Source organism: Coturnix japonica, chromosome 4 (assembly GCF_001577835.2).
Source record: "Coturnix japonica isolate 7356 chromosome 4, Coturnix japonica 2.1, whole genome shotgun sequence".
Taxonomy (NCBI): Eukaryota; Metazoa; Chordata; class Aves; order Galliformes; family Phasianidae; genus Coturnix; species Coturnix japonica.
Genome location: NC_029519.1, coordinates 27,020,653 through 27,048,450, shown reverse-complemented (window position 1 = coordinate 27,048,450; position 27,798 = coordinate 27,020,653). Strand labels below are relative to the sequence as shown.

General features: G+C 36.6%; 1 protein-coding gene across 1 annotated transcript in view; it reads left to right on the top strand.

The window, feature by feature from the left end:
* ANAPC10 (anaphase promoting complex subunit 10) overlaps window positions 1-21,930 on the top strand; it is a 216,393-nt gene extending 194,463 nt beyond the window's left edge. Inside the window, exon 7 of the transcript XR_001554833.2 lies at window positions 21,809-21,930. The gene's annotated coding sequence lies outside the window, so the exon portion shown is untranslated. The remainder of the gene's footprint in view (window positions 1-21,808) is intronic.
* The last annotated feature ends 5,868 nt before the right edge of the window (window positions 21,931-27,798 follow it).

Here is a 27,798-nt window from a genome sequence, read left to right as displayed (position 1 = left end):
AACATACTTGACTTTCCCTCATTTTTGAATAAAGATTTCTGTTTCTTCACCCCAGCTTTTGTAAAAAGGCATGTGTATAGGGCTTGTGGGAAGACTCTTATAGGGTATGTGGGAAGTCTCTTTGAGGCCTTTCAAAGTAGGCTATTCCAGAGGAGAATTGTGGTGGGCTGTGAGAAGAGAGGATGGTGAAAGGGAGCTGGCAGACATATATTCACATGGAATATATTAAGCACATTCCAGTCGCTCCTCTGGTTTCCCCAATAGCTTGAACCTGCATCTGACTTACTTAGTTTTATGACCTCCTGTTGCCCCTCCTTCTGTGCAGTTGGTGTTTCTTCTCCTTCATCATGTCTTTGTCTGCCCACACAATTTGTTTTTGTAATGTGCTTCCTCTTTTTAGTAGTTGCAAGCAATGTGCTTTCCATCCACTCTTCATCTTCTCTTAGTTCTCTCCTCTTGTTCTCCACTGTTTCTTAGTAGAATCTCAGTTTATTAATACATCACTGAATAGATACACAGTACTTTTATATTTAATTCCTTAGCACGCTTCTGCCAGTTGATTCTTGAATTACCTTAGAGCATGATTTAAGTATTCTAAACTGTAATGGACTTTCCTTTTGCCTTCTGAGTTGAATTCAGATATTCCCAGATTCTTTCCCTGCATTTTGGTTTCTAGGTTTTCTTTTGTTTGTTTGTTTGCTTGTTTGTTTTTAATTTTAAGAATACTCAGTAAGTTAGTAATCCTGCTCCACATCTAAACTGTGAGATGCATTTCAGAATACCATTGTGTTTGTCATTCCACAACATTTGGCGTGCTGCTGGTGGTGGCCTAGTTGTTGACAAGTAACAGATTTTGTGACAAGCCACACAATATACCATAAAATACCGAGTATCAACACTGGGCAATCAATCAAACAAGCTTTGTAATAAAAAAAATTATTATTAGAGCAATACTAAGTATTCTTGGGACCCTACCTGGAGATGAAGGTGGCTCACACTGCCATTAGGACAACCAGACTTACCTATTTCAGTGTAGGAGTAGAAAAATACTTCATTGTTTCCAACTTGTCAGAACAGATGGGGGAACCCCTGGGTAAGGGGGTGAGGGACAAAAGTGGCTGGTCTAGCAATGAAAAAGAAGCACAGAGGAGACAAACTCGAAAGAAAATTTATCTCTGATTTAAAATTTGAATCCACTGCTGTTTGAGCTTGCAAAAAAAAAAAAAAAAGATGGAAGTGTTTGGACTGTGTTCACTGTATATAGAATCATAGTGGGAACTGAGCACTCCTTTTGTTAAACTATTGCTAAAGCAGGGTAGAAATTAGCTGCAGTGTCTTAGCTAAGCTTCCATACATTTATCAGACATCTAGCTGACATGAGAAATAGCAAGACAATCATTGTGATGAAAATTATATTTTCAAGTATTGTGTATTTTGTGATAGTGGTGCACTAGGAACAGCCTCGTTCACGTGGATCTCCTGAATAAAACATTTAAAAAGCTTGAATACAATGCTGTACTTGAAGTAATATCTAAACTAGCCTGCACTGATTCCTTTGCTGCCAATTTTGTAGTGCTCATACTGGCTTTTTTAACAGTGATCTCATGCATGTCTGCAGTGCAGTCAATACTCTTTTTTTGTAAGATGGCGTTAGATGTTTGCCTCTTCAAACAGTAAACACTGAATAGAAAGTTATAATCTAAAAGTTAATTAAAAACTAAAAAAAAAAAAGTTATTGCAGATGAATTATGAGTTTGTGCATGAAGAGGCTTAATGGTTTTCTGAATTTACGGTAGAACTTGTCTCTCTGGAAAGAAATATTGACTATGGAAGAAAATCATAATTAAAAACAGTGTCTGTTCCTTAATCTGAACTGCAAATGGCTTTGATGTTTTCATGTTGGATCATACTATGACTCAGTTCAAAATGGAAAGGAATGTACACTCTGGTGAAGAATTAGTCCAAACTTTGCAAACTGCTTTTAGCAGCAGTATGGAAATAGCCAACACCTAACTGGCATCCTTAGTTGTCTTGCCTTATTTTCCAGAGATTAGTCAGCAAGAGTCAGCTTTGAAGAATTAAGTTTTGCTTATGGCAGCTGGATTGAAAAGAAACAATGTCAGAAGTGAATGATTGAAGGAAAAAGACTGTAAAGACTCGCAGTAGTGCTTCAGATCATGATGTCCTCTGTGTTTTTTACTTAGGTATCCACAGCAGTTATGTGGGCAATGTAGACAAGTACTGCGTCATACACACTGCCGTTCTTTTACAGCTGGACCGCTGCCTCCAGTGGTATAGGACTGCATAAGGGTAGCCATAGGAATCTTTGCCTACTGGTACCAGTTTTGTTAAAATGGTGTGGTGTAGGAGCTAAAAACTTAGTTAAAGAGCATGTGAGAATTACTCTTGTTTAGCCAGTGATGTGTGACGGTTTCCAGAGGAGGATGTGTGTGTATGGTTCAGTGCAAATGGCTAATTAGAGCCTACTGGTGTTGCCATCTGTGAGTGGAAAGGTGACTACAGTCTAGCCAATGATGAAGAGGCCCAGGTTCTCATTACTTGACTGTCTTTTATATGGCCCACTGTACCGTCCAGCCTTTATGATGATGCAATTGAGTCCCTTTCCATTAGCATCATTATAGGCCTCTGGGAACTTGTAGACACATACAGGCACAAAGTTGTTAGAGCCAAGTGATATAACTCAAATGGCACCGTGCAGAAATATTATGCAGATTCAGCTGATAAGGTAGACAGATAAAGCATAGTGATACAGAAACTCTTGTTTCAAGCCAGTAAATGTGAGACTCAAGTCTGACAAAGCTACTAAAAGAAGTAGAGCTAAGAAATTAATGTTTTCACTTGTAAATATTCAGGGAATGGGCTCAAAAAATAATTTCTGTAATTGTATAAAGCATATTTTAAGCAAGTTACTGTAGGAATAGAAATCAAATCAGCACTACTGTAATCAACTAGTAGAAACACTACCTCAAACTCAGTAATTTAAGATTCAGCTATTTTAGCTTGACTCTTGTAGGTATGGTCTGTAGGTAAACTGTGCAGATGAGACCACCATGTGTCTGGCAACAAAAGATACTACTCTGAATAAATCACAATAGGAGATTTATTTTTTTTGTTTCCAAATCAAGTGATGAAAAGCTACCTGTCTGATTCCTTGAAGTGGCTGACTCTTCAGGTTAGTAGAGGTGTATTATTGAAATTAGTAGGTATATGTTAGAAGACACTGTCAATCCTAAAATGTTTTCATACAGAGGTCCCACCACCAGAGGCTACTGGAAAATGTATTGCTATTTCTCCACTTTGTTTTCCCTATATTCTTCATTGAGGGCTTGCAAGCTAGTTGCAAATATTATTTTATTAGGAAACATAGGACTTACTAATGCTCTTTCTGGTAGACAGGTTCAGCAGTACAATTTGAAAATTAGCCAGAAAACACTGTTAATAATTTCAAAGGTTTAGAAGGTTTTTCAAAATACATACTGGGAAAACTGAGCTCTCAGGATGCACTGTGAATGAACACAGAAGACTCATCCATACCAAACAATTCACTAGGCCTCTGACATGATAGACACTCAAGTCTGAGTTGCTTTCTCAGTGAAAACATGAGCATTATAACTTCAGGGTTCTTTCAGCCTAAGAGATATTCTGAGCTGCTTGTCCATGCAGTTTGTTTCTTTTTTTTATGTCCTACTGAGTATTTGCTTTTTCTAGAAACAGTAAAATAATTTAACCAGGAAGAACTGATTCAGTGTCTCAGGAGTTACCGTGTTCTTCTGGGAAATGAAAGTTCTTTCAGCAAAGCTGAAATTTAGATCTGCGTGTCTTGCATCATGTCTTAGTACCTTAACCATCATGGTAGGTATGAATATGAAGTTTCTGATCTAAGATTTAACTGGAATTTTCTGTCCAGCCAGAATAGAGCTTCCTGGAGAAAGCCTGGTACAATTCTGTGAGAAATTTTTGTTTTGGTGTGTGGGTATTGGTATGTGGAGTCACAAAACCAAAATCTCTGGGAAAGGAGAGGAGGAGAGCAATAACAAATTCTTGACTGGTTCTATTCAGCATGTAACTCTCAGTGTGATTATTAAGGGCATTTGCCCTGGTGAGGCACTATGGCAACTCGTTAGTCCTATTAGGTGATTTCACCCCGTCTTGTGTGGTACTTCCAGACGTGATGATTCAGAGAACACGGGTTGGCCTGGCTACAGGAGTGGAGAAAACAATTTTTGAAATTTTCAAATCTCTAGTTTTAGTTAAAAATCTGAACCTCTCTGGAGTGACTGAATGAGAAGAAGGTAGCAGTTCAGACTAACAGAGCAAACTGGATTTATACCTTGAAAAAGCTACCAATGCTTGGCAGTAACATTTGACATTTCAGTTAAATTACTATTGACTTCACATCTTAGTGCCAAAAAGTTTTAGAGTGCTTTCCCAAATGGAGATGAAGAAATTTAGAGACTACTGTTCTCGAGACTTTTTTTTTCCTTTAAGATTATAGGACATGCTCTCATCACTTGCGACCTCTTGATTAAAAGTAATTGGACTTTGGCAATTTCACTTTTCATCCTTCTTGGACGGCAGGGTGTTTTGCATGCTTGCCTGGTTTATCCACTGAAGGTTAGCACAGTATGTTATTTTGTTGCTTGATGCCTGTACACCAGGGGTGGCCAAACTTTTTTGACGTGTTGGCTGCACAGTGATTTACAGATTAAGGCTCTGGTCTGAAACAGTGCCAGCAAGGCTGCTGTTCTCTCTCGCTGACACATTGCACTGCTTTAAGCCGCAAACTCTTTGCTTACCCTTTCAGTCTTATTATAGTTCTTATCCCACATTTCCTTTTGGCACAAAACGCTCTTTTATTTCTGCTTTGTGCAAGACTCCACTCCTGTCTGTCTCAAGTAACTCATGAAAATGACAGAACAAACAGAAGCAGCTGTCTGTGGTCTACCTGTATTGCAAGGAGGCCATAGATGGGACCATTTTTCCTGCAGTTCAGAGCACAAAACAGGACCAGATGTTGTCCTCAGTGTGTGCTGGCCATCCGTGAAGAGCTGTGTTTGGAACAGGTGTTCTTAAAGGAATACATTAGCACTTTTCTCTCAAAGACCTCGTGCGTAGATGGTCTTACATTTAGTTTGCAAACAAAAATAAAAAATGAATTAAAAAATCATGTGAAAGCATCGGCATTTCCTTTGGTGTAAAAGTTTTGAGTTTATTGAAGGAAGACCTGATACTGTAAAAAAAAAAAACATAGAGGGAAAGTGTTTTACCACTTTTATTTGTAGTTTCATTATGTAAGTACTAAGAACATTTGAAACAGTTCAGAGCAAATCACTCATCTAGTGTAGTACTTTTCTATCAATAGAAACAACTATTTCAGCAGTATTTTGTTTTTGTCAGCTATAAGAAAGAAATCAGGGAAAAGTTGTAATAGGAACAGTAGAAATGTGTCATTCTTTCCCTCTAACACATTTTCAATCAGCAGTTATTTTTAGCTCAGAGGACTTTGTGAGCCTGGTATGAATCATGTTTAGTTACCTGCAGCAGATCTTTCTTTCAAATACTCATCCAGTCTTCTTTTGAGTCCATGTAAACGTTTTGCATTCACTTTCTTAGGCAGGGACTTGTATCAAATAACTACTCAGCATAAAAAATAACCTCATTTTGTTTTCTTGCTTTTTTGAACCTGGCTCCTATTCCTTTTTTTTTTTTTTTTTTTCCCTTCTTTTTTTTCCCTACCAACTTATATATATGACATTTGGGATTAAACATAAACTGGCTTTCAGTTTATTTTGTTCTAATTATTTTGCTGACTGAGGATGACTTGGGGCTCATTATTGCTATCATATCTCTATGTACTTACACTTTAGAATGAATCTGAATTCAGGTATCCATTTAATGAAGGCAGAGCTATCATAGAGGTTTATAAGAACTAATTAATGGATTTTCTACTGTTTGCTGATACGCACAGGGAATAATGTCTCATTAAATTAATTCATCTCCATAGAAGGAATAATTTCTACTATCATGTTCTATTTTTTGGAATGAAAAAGGGACAGAATGTATGGGTATGGTCCTCAGTGAGACTGATCAGAGGGCCGTTGAAGCCTGTTAGAGCATTTAGGGCTCTGCTGTATGGCTGACGTAAGAAACACTATTACAGAGGTAACACTCTGAAGAAATTTTTTGTCTCAAGTGAATTAGGAAAGGGGGAACTGATTTAGAAAAACAAACAAACCCAGTCTGTTGTTTTAAAATGTTTACAGACTGATTCCAAGCCTTTTTCAAATGTTTGCACTGATTCAGAATTGTTTCTTTATTTTATTTTGCTCTGTCCCTTCTGTTTGGGTCTCTTGTACTGCTCTGGTGGTCTTAACGTTGGTGGCAAGAAACAGTATAATATGTACCACCATGTTTGTCAGCCTACTTCAGCCTCTTCTATATTCCTGCTTAGCTCCTGGCCTCTTTTAATTTACTGCAGAAACTATAGTAAGGTAAGTAAAACCACTGGGACTGTATCAGCTGGATGCATTGGCTTTTGGGTGCATCTTCCACCCAGATGAATATTCATTCAAATTTAATCAAAGCTTTCTACTAGCTTGCAATGTGTCTGGGTAATAACCAGGAATATAAGCGCAAGGAAAATCCCTTCAAAAGATTAGGAAGATTGGGGGGTTGGACTCGATGATCTCTAGAGGTCCCTTCCAACCCCTACAATTCTGTGATTCCTGTGTAAGAAGATGTATGTCTTGCACAAATTCATAAAAGGGCTTTCAGAAGATAATGGCAGCAGATAGACAGCTGAGGGCATCACCTACAAACAGTTCTGTGCTTATCATTGATGTAGAAGGTAAAGAACTGTTTATACTTAAGAATATCTCTTGTGCATCCATCTGGTTGCATTAAGGCCTAGGACTGCGCCAGAGTTCTGTAGGAGGCCTTAAGGCATGACAAAGTTAGAGACTTCAAATAAATGCTTGCACCATATTTCAGTGCAAAGTTTGCTCAATATTCTGTCTATCCCCATTTAAAAGAAGTCCCTGGCTTTAGCTCATCATGTGGACAAAGCCACAGTGAATCAGTGGATAAGCTGTAACTTCTGAGCACATTAGAAAGGGATGTTCTTGTCTTAAAAGTGGCTGTTATGTAATTATATTTATTTGGAAATTCATTTTCATGAAAAGTAGCAAAAGAAATGGTTTTCAGTGAAATAATTTAAAGATGTGTCCACTGTATCTTACATGGAGAGTTTCTGAAAATCATCCAGGAGAAAAAAAAGACTGAATCAAGTATCTGGAAGGCTAATAGAGACTCCAGGAGGTCCTAAAATTTAACAGAAATACCAGAAAGACTGTAAACAATAAATGATGCGCAAGTGTTGACTTCAAGCTACCAAAGATAGAGTAGGTTTAAATTTACTGTTAGGAATGATAAAGTGCAGAAGGTTTGGTTTTGGTGTATGACCAAGACTCGGCGGTATGATAATTCCAAACACTTTGATGTGGGTACCTGGGCTACTGATTTTGGAATTTTGTGTGGTTTTAGTCAACCCAGTTTCTGCCAAGACTGAAACTGGAGGGGAAATGTGCAATCCATAAAAGTCAACCACGGAAAGAGTCAACCACAGAAAAACTAGTCAAATAACATTAAGAGTCTCAATTAGCCCATGAATGATAATACTCGCAGCCTGAAACTACATCTTTGACCTGATCTGTTGGGTTCAAGTATAATACTTTATCATGATTTGTAGGATTTTTTCTCAAGTCCCACAATAAAAAAATATGTGTGCTGAAATATTGCTTAGTCTGCTTTTGATGAGCTGAGATACCTACAGCAGTCATCTTAGTGGAGGCTCCTACTCTTTTGATAAAAGAAAAGCAATGGCCTTTCATTGTTATTTCTTTGGAGTTGTTGAACATTTCTACACAGTTCATTCTTGAAACATAAAAAGCAGAACAAAAATCAGTATAGACTTTTTACGCAAATCTGTGCTCATGAATACTAGTCCGAGGAATTCTAAGTCCTAAGTAACTAACATTTTAAATACAATAGTGTAAGTTAAATATTATTCAGAACTGACAGTTGGATGTGAGGAGTTCCCTGAAATCATCATATCTCAGCATGTAGCAACAGCTCAAAAAAAGTCAATAAATCTCTGCCATTATCATGAAGGGTACTGAAAAATAAGGTAAAATCCTGATGTGCCCACATGCTGAGTACTGTGTGCTTCTGAACTCTGCATCTCAACAAGTTATAGTGGAGATAAAGAAGGTAAAGAAGGAAGTGTTGGAGTCACCAACCATGGGAGTGTTCAAGAAACGTTTGGATGTTGTGTTGGGGGATATGATTTAACTGGGAAGTACTGGTGATCTTCTAGGTCTTTTCCAACCTTGATAACTCTGTGATTCTGTTTATAGGAGGGCAGCTAAATGATAAAGTGAAAGCAATGTCTGCCTTATGGAGGGCAACTGAAACAGCTAGGATGCTTCATGTGGAAAAAGAGAAGGCTGGGAAAGGTTATGTTCAAGTTTTACTAAGACATGAAGGCGGTGAATAAAAATTTTAATTATGTGCTAATATGGCAGTGTTAGAATTATAAGGCACTTATAGAAATTAATAGGACATCCATTTAGAACAGATACTTTCTTACAAGACATATGACTAATTTTGGCATATATTGCCGCAAAAGGTTGTGGAGATAGTGACAGTGAGTTAAAAAGTGTTTAAAGAAATCTATAAGTGTCTGGTCCATTAACAGTTACTAAATAAAATGAGGCATTTATTTGTTAGATTACGAGGGAAATAGCCCCAGATAGAGATCGGGCTTATATATTCCTGGTTAGCAACTGCTGTTGTCACTGTTCAGTATAGCAGACAAAAAGGACCATGGATCTGAATCAGTATGACGTTTTTTGGGTTCCTAATGTAAATGTAAATTTTAGTATTAAATAATGGAAAGTCTGCAACTTATGGGCAATGTGTATGCTTAAATTACACATTTCCCAAAATTAATTAAATAAAAGTTAGATGACCAGAGTGCTCATTACATGTCAAATAAGTGAAGCTGAAAAGGGTTTTCAGAATAATTCAGGGCACCATGTGGCAATTATTGATATTGCGTATGTATTTGCCAAAGAGTGTTAATGATTTGCAACAAACATCACTCCCACTGTATCCACTTGGCAATTTTAGCTGCTTTTTAATTATTATTCTGATTATATTACTCTTGAGCACAGAGGAAAAAAATGCTTACAGAATAGTTTTGGTTATTCCTGTAATTCCAGAGTTGGAGGGGGAAAACGGTTGCTTACTTGAACTTCTAACCTTTTGCTCTGGAATTTTTGCATCAAAGTGTTTCATGAGAATTCTGGCTTCAGACATGTCACAGATGTCACTGAGATAGACTCTCTCGCAGCTATTTGATATTTCCACTTCCAACTGACATTGGAAAGTGTGGAGAAGTGTGAATTTTGCTTGTTTTTTTTCAGCTATCCAGATTCTCTGAAAACCTGGAAACAACGTCTGTTTAACACACAGTTTTTTTTTAATTATTTTTTTTTTACAGTGCCAGCTCAGGTAATACAAAGGTTTAGGTGATTGTCTTTTATCCAAACTTCTTTGTTATACTTTAGCAATACCTACAGTATACTTTAGCAAACATGCAGTAGCATTATGTGATGTACAAAGTAGCAGAAAAACACATCTGTTGGCTTTTTTACTTGCAAATGGTTTGTGGAATTTCTGTTACAGAGTCTTTTGAAACATGTTCTTACAATGCAACTAGTAATTGCCAGCATGACATTTTTGTCCTTTGGAAACAACTTCATTGACTTTGTGGGTTTCGTACTAAGTGGAAAGAGTAAGCAAGCTAAATCTGGATTAATGAATTAGCTTATTTCACCTGCAAGCATTCCATAAAAAGATGACAATCATAGTTTAGGTATCATAGAACCTGGACGTTATATTAGCCTGTCATTACTGACAAATAATGTGAATATCTTTTAGAAACTTTGTACTGTGGAAGTAATAAAATTGAGCACTTCCACAGGTAGTTTATTACTTACATGTTGTCTCACAGCATTGCTTGCCTTATTGTACAACTATTATTCTTTGATTATGTTGTGCAAAATCCTGACTTTGTTACTAAAATGCAAATATTTGTAATATTGAGCTTCAACTTGCTGTATTGTAATTTATCCTGGTTTTATTTTTATTCACGTAAAGTAAAAAAGGACAAGAAGGTGCAAGAGCCACTCCTGTCAGTCCAGTTGCTGGCTGTCCAGATTTTTTAAGTTAGTACATAATCTCTCCACTATTCATGAGCAAAAAGTTTCTAATTTAAAGTGCTTCTCTATTGAAACTGTCAGCCTGAGATTTCTGCAAGGGAAGTAGTTTCCAACACAAAGTGAGTTTGCTTTGCTACTGTGTTAATTGCAAAAGTGACATTTGGGGCTTCTGAGGGCAGAAAGGATTGGAACACATTAGGATAGGAGTAGTTATTTAGAAGCATTTTAAGAATGAAAAGCCTTTTCATTTTTCTGTTTGCTGCTAAAAGAATCTGCTTCCCCCCCACAATCTGTGACTTCTGTCTTCTGATGGAGCATGGTCTCAAATTGCTCGTTCAAATGTGAGGTGATTCTTGATTGCAAATTTTTCATGCATTTACACAAAAAGTGGAAATTTGTTTTACGTGGTGCTGTGACAAGCCTATGATTAAAACGTTTTTATTTGGTTACCATACAAAGATGTTTTTCAAAGAAAATTGGTGAGGTTTGTCTCTCAACTAGACTGTCATCCACAATTTTTCCCCCTTCTTCCAGTATTTGAGCAGAGTGCTGGTCTTCCTGGAGGTTGTCCAGAGCATGCCTGAAAAAGATTAAGTCTGCAGGGGTGAGATATATTTCATCAGAATTTATCACTGTTCAAAGCCACCAAAATGGTTTCCGCTTAACCCCTTAGTGTTAAAGCCCGTGAAAATTGCTAATACTGTGACAAGTTAGAAACGTTGCAGGTGTTTTTCATACAGCATTCCGAGAGAGATCACAAAGAACTAGCAGCCAAAATCTTGGCTAACTCCCTTTTAATCTTTTGCCATGTTGAAACCGGGTTGTAACTGCAAGACAGATGAAAAAACTATGGGTCTACATATTTCTGCTACTGTCAGTTAGCATAGCTTTACTTAAATTAGTATAACTTCTGTTCTCCCTCCACGTAAGCTTATGACTGAATATAATACTAAGGAGCTAAAGAAGACTATTCAATTACAAGATTTTAAAAATAAGATTTAAAAAGCAAAACGTCATGAATAACTGTTGCATTAATCTCACCACTAGATATTTATATTGTACCTTTCAGAGTGTGTTCCAGCTTTTTTTTTTTTAATTCTTCTTTGGCACAGTAAGCAGCTGTACCAGGTATTTAACCTTTTACTAAATGATATAACTTAAAAATCTGAAAAGATCATGGTTATGATGAATTCTTTTTCCTACAAGCACCTTAGTTCCTCTCACTTCCAAAGGGAACAGTCTGAAGTAACTATGTAAGATATACTTTTGCTTAATGCAGTTATAGTCTGGGCCTGTGCAGCATTCCCTGTCTGCCTCTGAAAGATGGTTATTTCCCATTTCTGCTGTTCAGCACTATGTTTTAAAGAGTATGACCTCTCTTTGCAAAGCTGCAAGGAAATTTGTATTTTCATTCTTGCTGCCGACTGTCTACCCACTGATGCTAAAGTGTGTTGCTTCAGAGACCAAACAGATGAAGCGTATGACTTCAGGAGCAGATTTGTCCAGGAGTCTGCTCTGAGTTTGCACTGCTGAACACCCAGCAAAGAAAGGACAGCTGTCAGAGACTGAGAATTAATCTTGCTGGGTTGTTTGCTTTGTTAAATGAGGGATTGTTACAGATGGTAAGCAATTGAGTCAGGCAAGATCTCTGAGTGAATGACTGTCTCTTCAAAGATGTTATGAAAGTATCACTTCAAGGTAAAAGGATGTAGATATTTGTAATTAACCATAAGTGAGGGGAGCTTCCAGCACTCTTATCTAAGTAAACTAGGACTTGATGGGAAATGGCTTCCTGTCCTATAAAGTGTTGAGATTATTAGAGAGAAATGTTTCCTGTTCATTGTCTTGGGAGGGTAAATATGGAGGAAAGGATCCATACTCTCAAGTCTAGGTTGTTGCTGTTATCCAAACCAGCTTCTTTTAGTTAGCCTGGCTATTCTTGTATCATAGTATAGTTATAATTTGTTGTAAAAAAAAAAAAAAAAAAAAAAGGAAAAAAAATAAAGAGAGAAAAAAAGGGTATGAAAGGGTTCCAGCACACGTTGAATCAGTACCTCAGATTCTAAGGAAAAAAAATATATGTTCAACGATTTCACTGTGCTCTCTGGTGCTGTAAGAGTCTCTGCTGACTGAATACTGTAGTTTCTTAGTCACTGAATGACTACAGTAGTCAGCAAGTTACCAGTAGTGTAGTAATAAATAACAGACCATAAGACAGATACCCTCAGACTGCCAGGCTGCTGGGAAACCTGTCTGCAGCATGAATCACTCTAGTTCAAATGCCTGTGAGAACTTTGATGTTTTATGTGCTAAGCAAGAACCTTAGCCATTGGAATATCATATGTTTTCATGAAGTTACATATTTCTTCCTCACCATTTTTGGTTAGAAGTTTTATTAGAGCCTTTTATTTTGTCATAACCAGTACGTGGTGAATTTTCAGTATCATTGCTCCACTCATCTACAGGCTAGCCTTATTTTTACCTCTGTAATTCTCTCTCCAATCCCTGTAAACTGTGGGGAATGCTGGCAGGTAATTATTTGGTTCAACCTAGTGAGAGAACACTACTGTTCATTTATTGATTTATTTTTATAGGGTGTTAATGATTTTGTCATGAGTATTTTTCGGGGATATTCCCCAGTTCCTGATTTCAAAGGAAATATTTTTCCATATAAATTATGATAAATCACACAGTAATATCTGGTGGTAGAGTAACAAATCTTAGGTTGTCTGCAGTGTGTCATCTTCAAGAAACATACTATCTGCAATTGAATGCTTTTTGTTTCTGGCTGTTCTTGGCAGTTTCAGAAGTGCAAACACAGAACAACTCACTTTGTGCAGAAACCTGTGAAAATCAAGGTACTTTCATAAATCTCCTAAATAGGGAAGTAGAAACTGAGGAACTGACAATGATGTTGGAAGCAACAACCTTTTTTTTTTTTTTTTTCCTTCTTTTTTTTTTTTCTTCTTTTTTTTTTGCATATCTGAACACATCCATATCTCTAAAGTTCCTGTAGCAGGTATTCTTTACAGAAGGTGTTAACTCAGTTGAGGGAATGCTCAGATTGAGAGCGAGATTAACTATGAGGACAATCTGTGTGTCTTTCATGTTATCATCTTTAAGTTGTGAGTTGAATGTTTGAGTCTCCTGGGTCAGCCAAGGGATTCCATGCTAGAAAGAAGCACAGAGTCTATCTTAGCCAAAAGTCAGTCTGTAAGACCAGTGGAGTGTGAAGATACTATAATTTACCTTCTTTGTTCATTAATGGCTTCCTACTGGATAACCAAAATATTTGAAAATCATTTAGTAAAAACTCTGCTCTTTCTCAGAAAGACATGACTGGAAGAATGTTCTCATAAACACGGAATTGCTGTCTGTTTCTTCATCCTAAAATGATATTCAGTGATGAATATCTTTTTCCTGGCTTAAGTCTTCTCCAAATCTTTGTTAACTCCCATCTGTTTTTACTGGATTCTGTATATTCTAATGAATTCTTCAAGTGCCATGAAACCAGGCTTTTTTGGACAAATATTTTAAAACTGTTAGTAACTAAGGATATAACTTACACGTTTACAGTGCTTACTCACAAAAAAAAAAAAAAAAAAAAAGCAGTAGTTGATAATACTGAATTGGCTAAGAGTAGTTTTACAGTGCTTAAAACATGTCCTTCTGCAATGTAGGCTATACTAAATGCAATAAATCCAAAATACTTACTGAGCTTTTAAAAGAGATTTTTACAAGTGTTTATCATCTACCTTGCCATCTTATCCAGAATAAATAAATAAATAAATAAATAAATGAAACAAGTAATGTTAGTGTCAATTTAAATATGTGAAGATGTCTCTTTCAAATATACAGATACATGCATATTTTAAAGGTTCACTGCCTTGCACATTTAATATGATAGTAAAAACAGTGTGTGGTGCAGCATTTGAAGAAGCTCAACATGTGTCATGGTGTCATGGAATGGCTATAGTTAAAAAACATAAGTTTTAATTTAAATTGAGTAATTCAAACTGATTTCACTGGAATTTAAAGATCTTACCCTGCAAAGAGGCATGCAAATGGGTGTACCTGCAGTCTCAGTCTGCTTTTCCTTGAAGGTAAAAAACATTGTGTAGTTGTGGCATACACCGTGATAAAGTTTCAGTGTCTCCCTTTTCTGTTGTAACAAACCTGTTAGTCTGAGTAAATAAGAAATTGCTAAACAGAGGAACAGTGTCCCATACTACCTTTTACTGCATTGTTATATCCAGCAGTGACTGTCACAGCTTTTAAGGTAGTCTCTTCAGTTAAGTTTTCAGTAGCAACATTGCATGGTTGCTTATATCTCCAGGACCATTCTAACTACTGTAGATAGTGAGAACACTGCATCCTCATCATAGCAATGTTTTCCAGAGGCTTCAGTTTGTACACTTTACACTTCGGTTCAACTGTAGTCCATCCTTGTGCCTTTAAGGAAACCTCATACTGTGAAATGAAATCCACACAATATTGTAACATGCAAACTAATGCACTTCCTAAACTGGATTAATGTCTAAATAAAATTGTGCATTTATGACTCACATTCTTTAAATTCATTAGCTGTTGTAAAGACTAAAATATTTTGTGATCCTATACATACATTTCTAAACCTATTTCACAAATGTACACAGAGATTTAAAGCAGGATTCTTCCAAAGATTCTTAAAAAGTCCACAGGATGTTTTCCAAAGATAGCTCCAAGTCCCATGTGCCTTTCTCATCTAGATGACATTGGTATGAAGACGATGGCTAAATAAGATAAACAAACTTAGAGAATTTTAATTTTGTTGCCAATTAAATGAGAAAATTCCTCTCAATTTAGTGATGCTAAGGTTTCATCTTCCTACACTTCCTAGAGTAGCTGGGCAAACCAGTTCTTTTAAAACATTGACAGAATAAGCTCCTCATAAATTCAGGCTATTAAGAGCTTAGGGTGTCTAGTAATACACCTACTTGGTAAGGTTTGGCTCTTGATACAGCTTTTACACAAGTTCAGATGGATGTCTCTGAAGTTCTAATTTAAGGCCGCATCTGCTTTAGATTTACATACTAATAGCTGTAATGCCTTAAAGGACACTTTAAGGGGCTGTATGGGAAACTGTTGATCACAGCTTGAACCTCTTTTTAACCACCTGAAACAAGTGATTAGTCGGCTGTGGGAGCACAGGTGAAGGTAATTCAGCTGTGCTACCGGAAGAGGTGGAGCTTGGCTCCACCTCTCCTAGATCTCATTTCAGGGCTGACCAACACTAAGGCAATATTTCTTTCTGGAGATTGTTCCTGTGTGAGGTTTTGCAGCAAGCCTCAACATCGGAGAGCATTTATAATTTATTCTCTCTCTTTTCCATAACCTCTGCTTATCCAGTGGCATTATAATTGTAAAATTATAACTGTACAGCAGGGGCTAAGGAAAAAGGAGAGAGCAGTAAATGTTGAGTTGTCTTTTGTGATAGCTAACAATGGCAAAATAGTAATAGTGAAGAATATTATGGTGAGTCAGTAAAAATTGTGTGGTTTTTATAGCCAGTCTGATTTTCTTGGGATATATGCATCAAAATTTAGTACCAGGGTATATGTGCACAGGATTGTAGAGCATCTGAGATCTGAGTGTTGCCTGACAAGTTGGTCTAGACAGGGCCAACTTTCCATGCCTTACCTGGGAGAGCTCTGAGGACAGACATTACAGTCTCTAAGCAGCCTGTTCCCTACATAGCTGCTTTTCTTTCTAGTATTATTAGACTTACATGCAGTCATATTCTCATGATCCTTGTTTTTTCTCTCTGCAGTTCTTCAGAGAACCTGTCTGTCTTCTATATTGCTGCATACCAGCAAATCCAAAGCTCCAGTTAGAAATTCCATGACTTATCTTAGCAAAGTTGATTCCTAGCCTCGTTCTTCAGACAACCTAGTTTAATGGTCTTCCTCTGGACTCACACTAGTTTGTCACTCTTTCTCTTACTGGGGGCATGGGATTGTGTGTGGAGTGTATTTTTTTTTTCCCTCTATAAACTCTTCAAAATAGAACATACTTTCTGCATTCACAGTCTTCTGAAACAGGACTTTTCATCTTTAAGTCATCATACAAAAGAGAAGTTGTAATATCTACTAGATGATTCTGAATTCCCATTTGAGTGCTTACCTGAAGAAAATGTCTACAAAAAGGTTGCTAATCAACATAATGGCAAATCTGAAATTAAGTTAGAAATCCTGCTGCTTATTTTCACATCCAACAACTGAGTAAAATTATTTAGTTTCTGTTTTGGTCTCTGGAAAGCTCTCTGTGTTCTTGCCTTTATATTTAAGGAAATTCAAAGACACCTATATAATGTCTTGTTTTTTGTACTTCCATTGTTTTTTCTAGATCTTTTGGCACTTCTTTTTTCTTGGTGCAACCTAAAAGAGTCTGACTTCTCCTTATTTTGCACTGTTCTGTTTATTCTCCTCAAGCTAAACCTTTCTCTGCCTCCTAATTTGCAAAACTTTCCTCATTCTGATTCATTTACTACTGTACATCATCCAAAATGTGCTGCACCTACTAGCCTTCTTAAAGTCAACCATGGAACTGAGGGAAATTTGAGTTAATGTTCACTTGCAGAGCCTACGTAAATCATTTTGCAACTAACTTAGGCCCTTTGCTGCGCTCCCAAAGTGATAAGATGATGTGCTAATGAAGGCCCCAGTACTATTTGCAGATTTTAGTAGGTTGATTTCAATAGGGGTTGACTGTATTAAAGAGCCATTTACACTTTGTTGTCAAGGAGAACTTGCCAGGAGAGCTACAGGGTCATTAGCCTCCACTTAGCACCATACAGTGCAGCAGATGCTTCATGACATGTCACAAGGAAAGGTTTTCTTTAATGGAGTGTCAAGAAATCCTGGTCTCATCAGCTGTATTTTTGTCTTCATCAGATGCTGCTATCTAGCAATGAGTTGCCATTTTTCTGATAGCTGGGCATTTACTTGAACTAGTAAAGAGAGGAGGAAATTAAAGAAGCACTGCCAGTGACATTGCATATTTTTCTCCTGCATTTAGTAGCGCATCCTTCTATGTAAGAGTGATTTGATCCTTAGGCAAGAGTTAAACCTAGAAATGTAAATTCCATGAGCTTTTAAAATTCCACTTGACTTGAAAGCGAGAGCAGATAAGCCACCCATTTATTTTTGAAAGTAGCCCAGAATTACAATGAGCAACATAACTGTCAGCTTTCTTTGTGCACTACAGTTACTACAGTGTTAAGATCTGCAAGTATCAGATGTGTCTTAGACACAGTTTTAGCTTCTGGATATGGAAGACTATTGAGAGTGGGACCTGGGATACTTGTTACCGAGAATGGTCCCTTGCAGTTGTTGTAATCACTTCTTTTTCAAACACACACCAAAAAAAGAATGTGATCTGAAGAATTACAAACTACAGCATAGCTTTCTTGAAGAGATGGTAGGAGAAGTTTTAAAAACATCCAAAAACCCCAACAGAACAGAAACCTTTAGAAAGAGGTTGGCTGTCACACAGTATGTGAATGTGTCAGGTTTTACGTGGTAAATAGGGCAACGTTGTAGGAGTTTGAATTCGGCCACTCTTTTAACCATCACGGTGGCCTTACAATGTGATTTTACTTCTCCTCTCTTATTTAGACAGCTATGTCTTCAGCACTATATAAATCATCTGAGTTAATCTGAGAAGTGAAGGTTTCCAAGTAAGCAGCCACACCCTGAAAGCATGGCATGTGAGACAGTATGCCTTCTATTTTAGGAATTCTTCCTTTCATCCAGAGAAAATCCCTCAAGAAGTCATACCTAAGCCATAAGGGCTCTCTAAATAAATGGGAATTTACTGTGTCATCTTGTGACTAGGAAATACTAAACTCTGTTCCATCTAAATGTGGTTACAGAGTAGCTGGTGGACTTTGTGTCCAGGGCCAGTAAATGAGCAGCTGAGGAAAGGTCCTTTGTCCCAGGGAGAACAGCGTTGCCTTTTTCTTCTTTACTCCATTTCAGTGAGGTCATGTTATTAGTGTTTACACCCTGAGAGAATGGAAACCTCTGAAATCGTTTAAATAACACAGAGTAACAAAATAAAATTCCCGCATGGGAACAGTTCTATGAGGATCATTGGAATTTTGCCAAGCACTGTTTTCAACATTACTGATACCTCTACCTGTCACTTTCTGAACAAGAAATCTTTGCATAGGTGTTAAGTATTATGTGTGTGAAGAGCCCAAGAAGGCTAATTGGTATTGGGTCAGCAGCATGCAGGCTGCCCAGATAGGTGGTACATATATGGACCAGCTCTACAGCTAAGGCATCCTTTCTCTTCAGTTTGTAAATCCTTGAACAAATATCATAGTTCACTTTGTCAGCCTGGGCAAAATTTATATCTGGAAAAAGGATGTCACAGCTGGTAGAACTATAGGAAAATAAAACAAGAATCATCACAATTTTTCATAGATGCTAGAGTGGCCAGAAAACAGTGAAATAATGGAAAGTAATTCAACTTTTCTTAAAAAAAAAAAAATAAAAAAAATTTAAAAAAAAAATCTGTTTCTTTCAAATTGTTCTTGCTTACAAAATATAATTTGTGTCTTTTAAAGTGCTTACAATTTGTTGTACATTCTTCTACATCTAGACTTCCAGGCAATTTAGTTTGGGTCACATCTAAATACAGAGGTGGTCATACAGAATACTTGTTTGCAATTGCATCAGATGTGTTTCTTCTGAAACTTCTGAGTTTGTGTCTCTGTGGGTATGATCTGTTTTATAACAGTATTTAACTGTGATTTGGTAGATAGGAATGCAGAGGGATTAGGAACGTATTACTGACAAAAAATTTTGTGACTCATGAGACAAAAGTCTGTGCATTAACAGTGCTATGTGCCAAATTCTGGAACCTGTTAGTATAGCTCCATCAGTGTAATATTTTTCAGTATTTTTTTGGAGGATATGGAGACATCAGATGATTTCAAAGTGATTTGTCAAAAATGAGACCCAAAGAAGACTGAAACAGACTGTTTCCTTTAAAATTGTATTACTTTTTTAAGTGTGTTGCATTCCTATTCAGTTTGATATATTTAAATATCTTGAGATCTAAAGCAAATGAATATAGAGTATCTTTGTATGTATCTAAGAGAGGATTTTTATAAGCACTGTAACCTTGTAAAATTTTTAGGAATATTCCTCTGTCTCACATAATCACAAAATTTACTCTTGCTACTGCCTGTTTATCCTTGTCTCAGTTGAATGGCTTTGCTTTAAAAATAGACAAAACTAAATGGAAAGAACCCCGGATATAACTTGTTGTTAAAATATCCATCTACACATAATCCCAGTGAAAGATCCATTAGGTATAATTTTGTTGAGGGTGGGAAAAGGAGAGGTGAATGAGACATGCTATTTGAAGAATTAGAACTTTTAGGACAAACTTTCATGTTTCCTCACCAAAAAATATATCTTCAGCCCATCCTTGCCCTGTTTTTATTACAGTTCTGAAATGAAGTTTTAGCCTGTTTTAGTAAAACAGGTATTTTTAATGTTTATTCCAGTAGTGTCAGGGCTCAGCTGTTATCATATCCACCGATACTGGCTCTCCATAGAGCTGTTCTGTTATAGATGCAAGTGTTCACCATGAAGCAGAAAAAAATCCAGTGATTCATGGTGCTGCTGGAGGTCAGTAGCTTCTTGTGCATGCAGCTAATCTTTATAAAGAAGAAACGCTAATATAAAAAGAAATGGAGTGATTCTCAATAAAGCCATCTGTGACAGAAGGGAAAAAACCTGCTCTTTAGAGATGCAACAACGGTAAGAGGAAAAATCAGTAAATAGGAAAGTAATGAGATCTAAACAGGCTACAGTCATATCTATAAACTGCCAGCAATTGAATGTTTGAGAATAATATTGCAGCTGTTACCTGGTAAATCATAAGAAATCTGAGAAACTGAAAGATCAAAATGCAGCACATCGGATTAATGCCAAGTACTGTACCATGTGTATCTGCCTAAACAAAGGAAATGTAGAACACTAATCCATTGAAGCTTCCAAAATGATAGTAACCTAAATTGGGGCCATGATTTCTGAACTTTGACATCAACCCTGGAGCCTAGTAGATATCAGAACGTGTGAATTCACTTGAGCTGCAAACTGAGCATCCAGATGTTGAACATGTGATTTTCTGGACCACCTCCATTTCAGCCACTGGAGTAACACGCAGGAAGCAGAAAATAGACCCACTTAGAACAGCATGGACTAGTGAAGCAATGACAAAGTCAGTGTACTCTGTAGTTTTCTCCAGGCCTCCCACAGCAGAAGAAAACAGAGTAAAATCATGGCTAGTACTCCATCCAACTGACAAAAATTCCCCAGGGTGTGTTGTCAGATGGCATTTTTTCTTATTACCTTGGGTTTTAGCTTTTGTTTGGGCTTGTTAGTGTTCTTGTTTGTTTGCTTTTTGCTCCGGAATGCACAAGTAATTTAAAAACTTTTAAAGAAATGAGGAGAGCACAGTTTGAATTGTCTGGATTTTTCTTTTCTCTTTGCAAGAACACCTATGGAATTTGGCATCTCAACCTATCCTCACCTGATCTGAGCACAAACACAGTCAAATTTTTATTAAAATATTTTGAATCATTCAAACATGATATTGATAACTGAAATGGAGCTGAGAGACAGTAGCATATGGTTTTAATGAATGTGGTCTGCTTATACTTGAAAGCAAAACCATGCAGGAAAAGGCTGGAAATTCTTGTTCAGAGAATCAAAGTACAATAGTGTTTTCCAATACCTGACATCTGTATGCTTAGTATGACCTGGGTGACTTTACTCAGCCAGTTGATCATATTTTTTAGATTAAAATGTCATATTTGAAATATATTTGGTGCTTTTTACAAAAAATAATAAAAAAATGTTGTGTACTTTTTATGCTCCTGCAAAGCTCTTTGCTTTGAGTACTGCCATAACTTTTAAACTTAGCTACTTTCTTCCATGTAATGTGTATCAGACTGTTTTTTATATAGAAATGTGTGTGTTCCAATAACTCTGTTGTAATCTGGACAAATAGGGGAATCCTTTCTGGAGATAATTTTTTCCCATATGTAAGAAAAGAATAAGTTGAAACATCCTTGTGAACTGTAGAACCATAAAAAAAAAAAAAACCAACTTCAGACATACCCTGTATGTCTGGAAAAAATGCGAGGATGTTTTCAGAATAAATTATGCAATGGACCACCTTCAGTTCAGGTTTGTTAGCATTTCATCCTGTGCTCTTCACAGGGAACACCACTGGAGTGCCTTCCAGACAAATAGCAATAGTAGAGTTTAATAATAAAGTTTTCTGCATCTTCTCTTTAGGAACTCATCTGTCTTAGGTGAGGTGAATAAACTTGTTAGGAAATGCAACCTGGATATCTGCATATGCTTCATACTTAGAGTTCTGTCCAGTAAAGATGATGAATTTTTATTACCTAACTTCTTTTTCTGCCATTGACTTTACAGCCTAATCTCTCTCTTGGATTCAGAGAAGTAGTCATCGAGGTGCCTAGCACGATGGTGTAAGGCTGTGAATATTTTTGGGACAGATGTTCTGGACGCTTTGCATGCCATGGTGAAATTTCATGGTGAGTGCATCTAACTGTAAAGAATACACCAGGTGCATGAAGACAGTAATTTAAACCTCATAGTACGCATTTCAGCATGGCATTGCCTTTACTCATAATTCAGATACTAGCTCAAAGATTTAGAAAAGAATAAATGCTTTTGACCATTGGCACCCGCCTATTGACTACATTTGAAGTTTTAACTCAATTTTTCACACGAAAGACAGAGGATAAGCACCACAGTTAGTAGTATCTATGCTGCTGAAGCTTCCAGCATTTAAAGCTTTAGTAAAAGTAGCTTTCAGTTACAACTAACAGTTGCTTTGAATCCTTTTGTGACAATTCCAAAGCTGAGAAATCAATGAGGCCAGTTTGATGAAAATTTTTAAGTCAAACTATTGTAAAGCTAGCAATTTAAAACAAATAGGTTGCATTGCCTTTGACTATTTACAGTTTTTCCTTGGCTCCAACAAGCATGGGGACGTCTAATCAGGGGATTATCAAGTAGACTAGAGAAATAACAAAATTCAGTGCTCTCGTAAATATTTGTGTAGCACAAGCCTGGAAAAAGTCCATGTTGTATTTTACTGTTGATAATTTAATAACTCTGTGGCACTCCTGAAACTGTCCAGTAAATGTCAGGATGTGTCAAATGAGGTATCTTGTAAAATTTAATAAGCTTATATCTAAGATGAAGTAACAGTGTCATTGGTAAATGGATTTTGTAAATTATGTTTAGGGCATTCATTTAAATTGCGCCAGGAAATAAAGTGAGCAATAGCCATCCAGCTTATCATTAATAACAATGACAACATAAGTGACAAACCAAATAACTCACACAGAAATGGTTCAGTCTATTAAATTATAATGAGACCAACCAACAGATTTCATATAAGAGTCAAGAAATCTGCGATTTCCTCTTGCTACAGAAAATAGACCATAGTGTAAACAATTGATTAAATTAACTGGATCTCTGTTCCTCGTGCTTAAGGGATCACATACAGCATGCTATCTGCCACAGTAGTTTGTTTGCACTGAAATTAAGCAATAATGATTGAGGCACGGAGCATTTCCTGGGGATTAATTGACCGCCTGAGAGAAGTTGATGGCCCAAAGAACAGCTCCTGGCCATTAACCCCAGCCGGTCATTAATCCTGAGGAAATGCCCTGCCCCAAGGTCTTTATTACTCCTAGAAAATGAAAACAAAGAAAAACAAACCCATAAGGACCTAGGTATTTATTCTGTGTGGTGAAGTTTTAAATCACTTTGTGTGTGCAGATTTTGATAAAATAAATATCTTACTGATTATTTTGCTGGAGTGCTTGTTTCTCTCTAAAGCATCTTGATATCATCTAGACCTACAGAGTTGACAAGAAGCTAACTGGAGAAACATGATCTTCTTTTCACCTTTATTAATCTGTCTCTCTGTGGAATGCAACTTATGTTCTGTTCTAATGTGATTTAAGTAAGGTGAATGTGTACTTTAAAAATGTGTCTGTAAGTATGTAGAGTAAGTACTGGCAGAACACCAAACAGACATAGATTCCACTTTTATTATTTTAAACTCTTCCTAATTTTGAAATCAGTGGATAGTCTGTATACAAGCAAATACAAGCAAAAACATAAGTGTAAATGTGAAAAGTACACAGTAAATTATATGACTGTGTATTGGATTTCTTGAAGTAAACTGCAGTTCTTGGAGGCTTGTTGTTTCCTCTGTACTTTCTGAAGCTGAAGATCACACCAGAAAAATGAAGAAAGGTGGCTGTTGAAGTGTTAATTTACTCTCTTCTCCACTATGAAGCAGGATAGCCTCTGCTTTACAGCATTCAGGAAATCTGTAAGAGTGTTGTTTTCAGGAAACTTTCAAACCAACTTCCATATGAATATCCATTAGCAACAAAGTTATGGCAATATGCATTTATTAAATAATTTGATTCAGTGCTAACATAAAATGTGAACTTTAAGTTATTCTCTTAGATGGAGAAATTTTGCTTCCTACACTATGCTACAAAGAACAGATTATTCTGTTTTATTCTTCATGTTTTGAGCATTGATGGATCTAGATCTAGGACCTAGGGAACTTGCATCAGTTGGGACTGATGAGAGTTAATGTTCTTCCTCTAACCACCCCTAAATAAAGAAGCTGGGATAAAAGTTGCAGTGAAGTCACTTACTATCAGGTCAATACAGTAGCTTATACAGGCCAGAGATTCACTATGAAATGTTGGGTTTTTCTAGGGGGAGATATTGTATAGCACTACTGAAACATGTAAAAGCTTACTCTTTTTTTAAGTAAAAGGCAGGTTTTTGTAGTCTATGTAGCTAATAGCAAACAGTTAACCTGTAAGTAAATCTCTGTGCAGGTGAATGTTTGGAGAATGACAATAATTCAAGGAACAAGAATTGATGAAGACAAAAGGTCACAAAGAAGTTGAGGTAAGATGCTTTTTTAAAAAACTTTTACCTTGTACCTTCAATGCAATTCATAAGAACAACAACAAGACATGTTGTGCTTTCCCTGTGTCATTCATTTTACAAAAAAAAAAAAGATCTGTATGATGTGTTGTTTTCAAAAGCAAATGTAAAACTATACTTAGCTATAAATGTGGGAGGATGTCCTGAGGGACCACAGTGACAGTGGCTTATTGCCACTCAGACAGAAAACTGAAATTCTCTTCTAGCCTTTTCATCCATAGAAATATCCATATGAATGGAACTTAAATCTTCCACTAAAGAGCTCTTACTTTTAGCAGAAGTTAGACGTCAGTACAACTGATAGCTAGAAAAACCTTGCCTTCCACAAAGGTTTATTCTGAGTAGAGAATGTAATTAATCTTTGGAACATTGCACAAGAAGAACATTTGTGACAGATTGTCACTGGTCATTTTTATAATATACTTCTGATTCTTACTTGTATCTTAATATTCTATTTCTAGAATATATGCTCTAAGATGAACTCTGGAGAATTGCTGGCTAGTGTTATTCATGAGATTAGGCAGGGTAATTTCATTTGTTTACTGTGCGCCAGTAACCTACTTCCACCTTGTTGTCTGATACAAGGAAATTGCTTTATCTTTTTTTCTCTAGTCTCTCAGTTTCTTAAATACATATATATGTTTTATGAGTACTTATATTTTATTTGGAATTCTTCAAACAAAAACAGCCAGATAATGTCTTAGGATTTTGATTAAAATAGTTCTTGTTGCATATGTCATTGATGCAAAGATTCAACGATTAGTCAAAAAGTGCTAAGTGTTGGCTCATAAACTTACATGATTACAGTACTTAAATCATGAAAAAAGATTTTCACATAAATGTATTTTTCAGGTTAGTAGAATGGAAGGTGGGGATATGACTAAGGGTTTACAGTATTGTACCTGAGTTTGTGAACTTTTATTAACGTGGAAGGGCAGTGTTTTTCAGCTGAACTCACTGGGATTTAGATCATGATCCTGTTATGGAATCTGTAGTCTAGTTTTGAGGAAACTCTCAAGTACAGAGTACTGCAGAATTCTTTGTGACACCTACTTTTTACTAATTACAAAAGGAATTGTTTCTGTTCACATACCATACACCCTTTAGAAAAGGAATTACTGTAGATATAGAAAACTAGGAAAATTGGTGTTGTAGTAAGTATAGTACACAGAATCATCTTGGGTAGTACATGATGGAATGAGTCGTGTAATCCTAGCGAAAGTTAGAAAAGAAACAACAAACAAAACTAAAACAGCTTCCTTATTTGCTTGAAGAGGAAATGAGTGGTTTCATTTTAAGCTGCTCTTCCTCTACCATTCAGAATACCACTTAATAGGAAGAAGTAGTGCTAAAACCAGGAGGTGTATAGGGAATGCAAGTGTTTGGCACTTATAAATCTAAACAGGATGTGCTATGTTTCAAAAAACACAGAGATACTAAGGTACAAGTAATGTCATTCCGTACTAAGGGCCAGATCTTAAAAGCAGCCAGAGCTTACAACTTCATCCTGCCATTTTGGTGTTGTGGAATGTGTACTTTTATAAATCTGGCCAACACAGTAAACTTAACACAGTAATGTTTTGTATTAGGGATAGGAAGGCCCTGGGACGCATTGGAACTACTGAGCATCTCTATCCACGACTCATTAGAGAGCAGTGAAGGCAGAGGTGAATGTTGAATCCTGCCTTAAGACATTTAAAAGAGAACTACTTCCTTCTGTTAAAACTTCTGTTAAAATTTTGCAGATGTTCCTCTCCCAATATATAACTTGTAAATCTTTACAGAGTAAAATTAAGTTTGTTTGTTTCTTTTTTTGGAAAATGTTTCCAGTAATCATAAACAACATGATTACTCAGAAACAATTACATGTTTACTATTAATGCTTATACACATACTAGTGCTCACTCTACATAGGAAATGTAGAGTTCAGCCTCCACTTTAGAGGACTCAGATATCTCTTCTGCTGTGAGTATTGTCTGTAACTGACCTGGAGTGACAAATTGGCAGTATAATCTGCGTTACTGTAGGTAAACTATCTGAAACAAATACAAAGAAAGTTGTCAGACTTCATGATTAAGTCTTCAACTGGAAATGGGGAGAATGTAGGACTTTACGAGTGCTGGAATCATCTTGTATATGCACTCATTTTTTTATTTTTTATTTTTTCTCATAAAATACATACATTGTTTTAGAAACTGTGTATAAGCAGAAACTGGAACATAAGAAGTTGCATACTAACACAAGCAAGAACTCCTTTACTGTCAGCAGCACTGGAATAAGCTGCCCAGCATGGTTGTGGACTTTCCTTCTCCGGAGATATTCAAGACCTGTCTGGTCACCTACGTGCATGACCTTCTTTAAGAAAGCTGCATTAGCAGGGGTGTAGGACTGGATCTACGTAGGTCCTTCCCAACAAGTCTGTGTCTCTGTGAAACATGTCTTAAAACAGTAGTTTCTCACCTTTTCCTATCATGTTCTAGTCTTCAAAGAGGAAATTTGAAATCTTTATGTTTCAAGAACAGCTTCAGAACAATGTTTCTTATTGCTCCTCTGTGCATACACATACTTTTATTTTGCTGGTAAACACAAGAAGAAGGTTTAGTTAGTATTGCTTTTTTTGTGGAACCTGATCTAGATCAACTAGCTGCATTGTCAGAATTCCTCTGTGATAATTGATATGTGTAAAGACAGGCATGGAAGCAGCAAAGAAGGCACTCAGCAATCTTAAGAATGAAAGCTAAAATGGTTTATAGTTTGACTGTATTTACTAGTAGCTAAGTATCCTTTCCAGGATTGTGTAAACTCTACCTAAATTTCACTTTGATTCCTATTTCCTTTTATTTCATCTGACCATACCATGGCTGTTCACTGAATAAAGATCAAAAGCACGCCTTATGCAGTCACTATATATGGTCAAAACCCACTGCTTTTGATTTTTCTTTTGACATCAAAGTACTAGAAAAAGCATCTTCACTGAGTTCACTGATGTACTTCAACAGGGTGGTCTATAAATTGACTAAAGGTTTACTTTATTAAAGTACAAGACTTGCATCACTTGCATATAGTCATTTCTTTTCTTAATTGATAACTGCAATATGCTCTGTGAAAACAGTAAATTTAATTTGCCAGGTAGTGATTCTTGTCTTTGAATTAAAAGCAGCAAGTATGAACTGTACCTATGTCTACAGAACATACTGATCTGAAACAGTTTGTCACTTTGAATCTGAAGCAACAGAAGAGATTTTTAACCCATGTTGCTGTTTTCAAAGTAGATCTAATTTGTGTCAATCATGCAGACAAGGCAACTGTAAACCAGGACAAAAAGAGACCAAACCAGTGTGAAAAGCATGTATTCTGCATACACAAAGGGAACTGGAAATGTGGGTCTTTTTTAAAAAAGACATTACGCT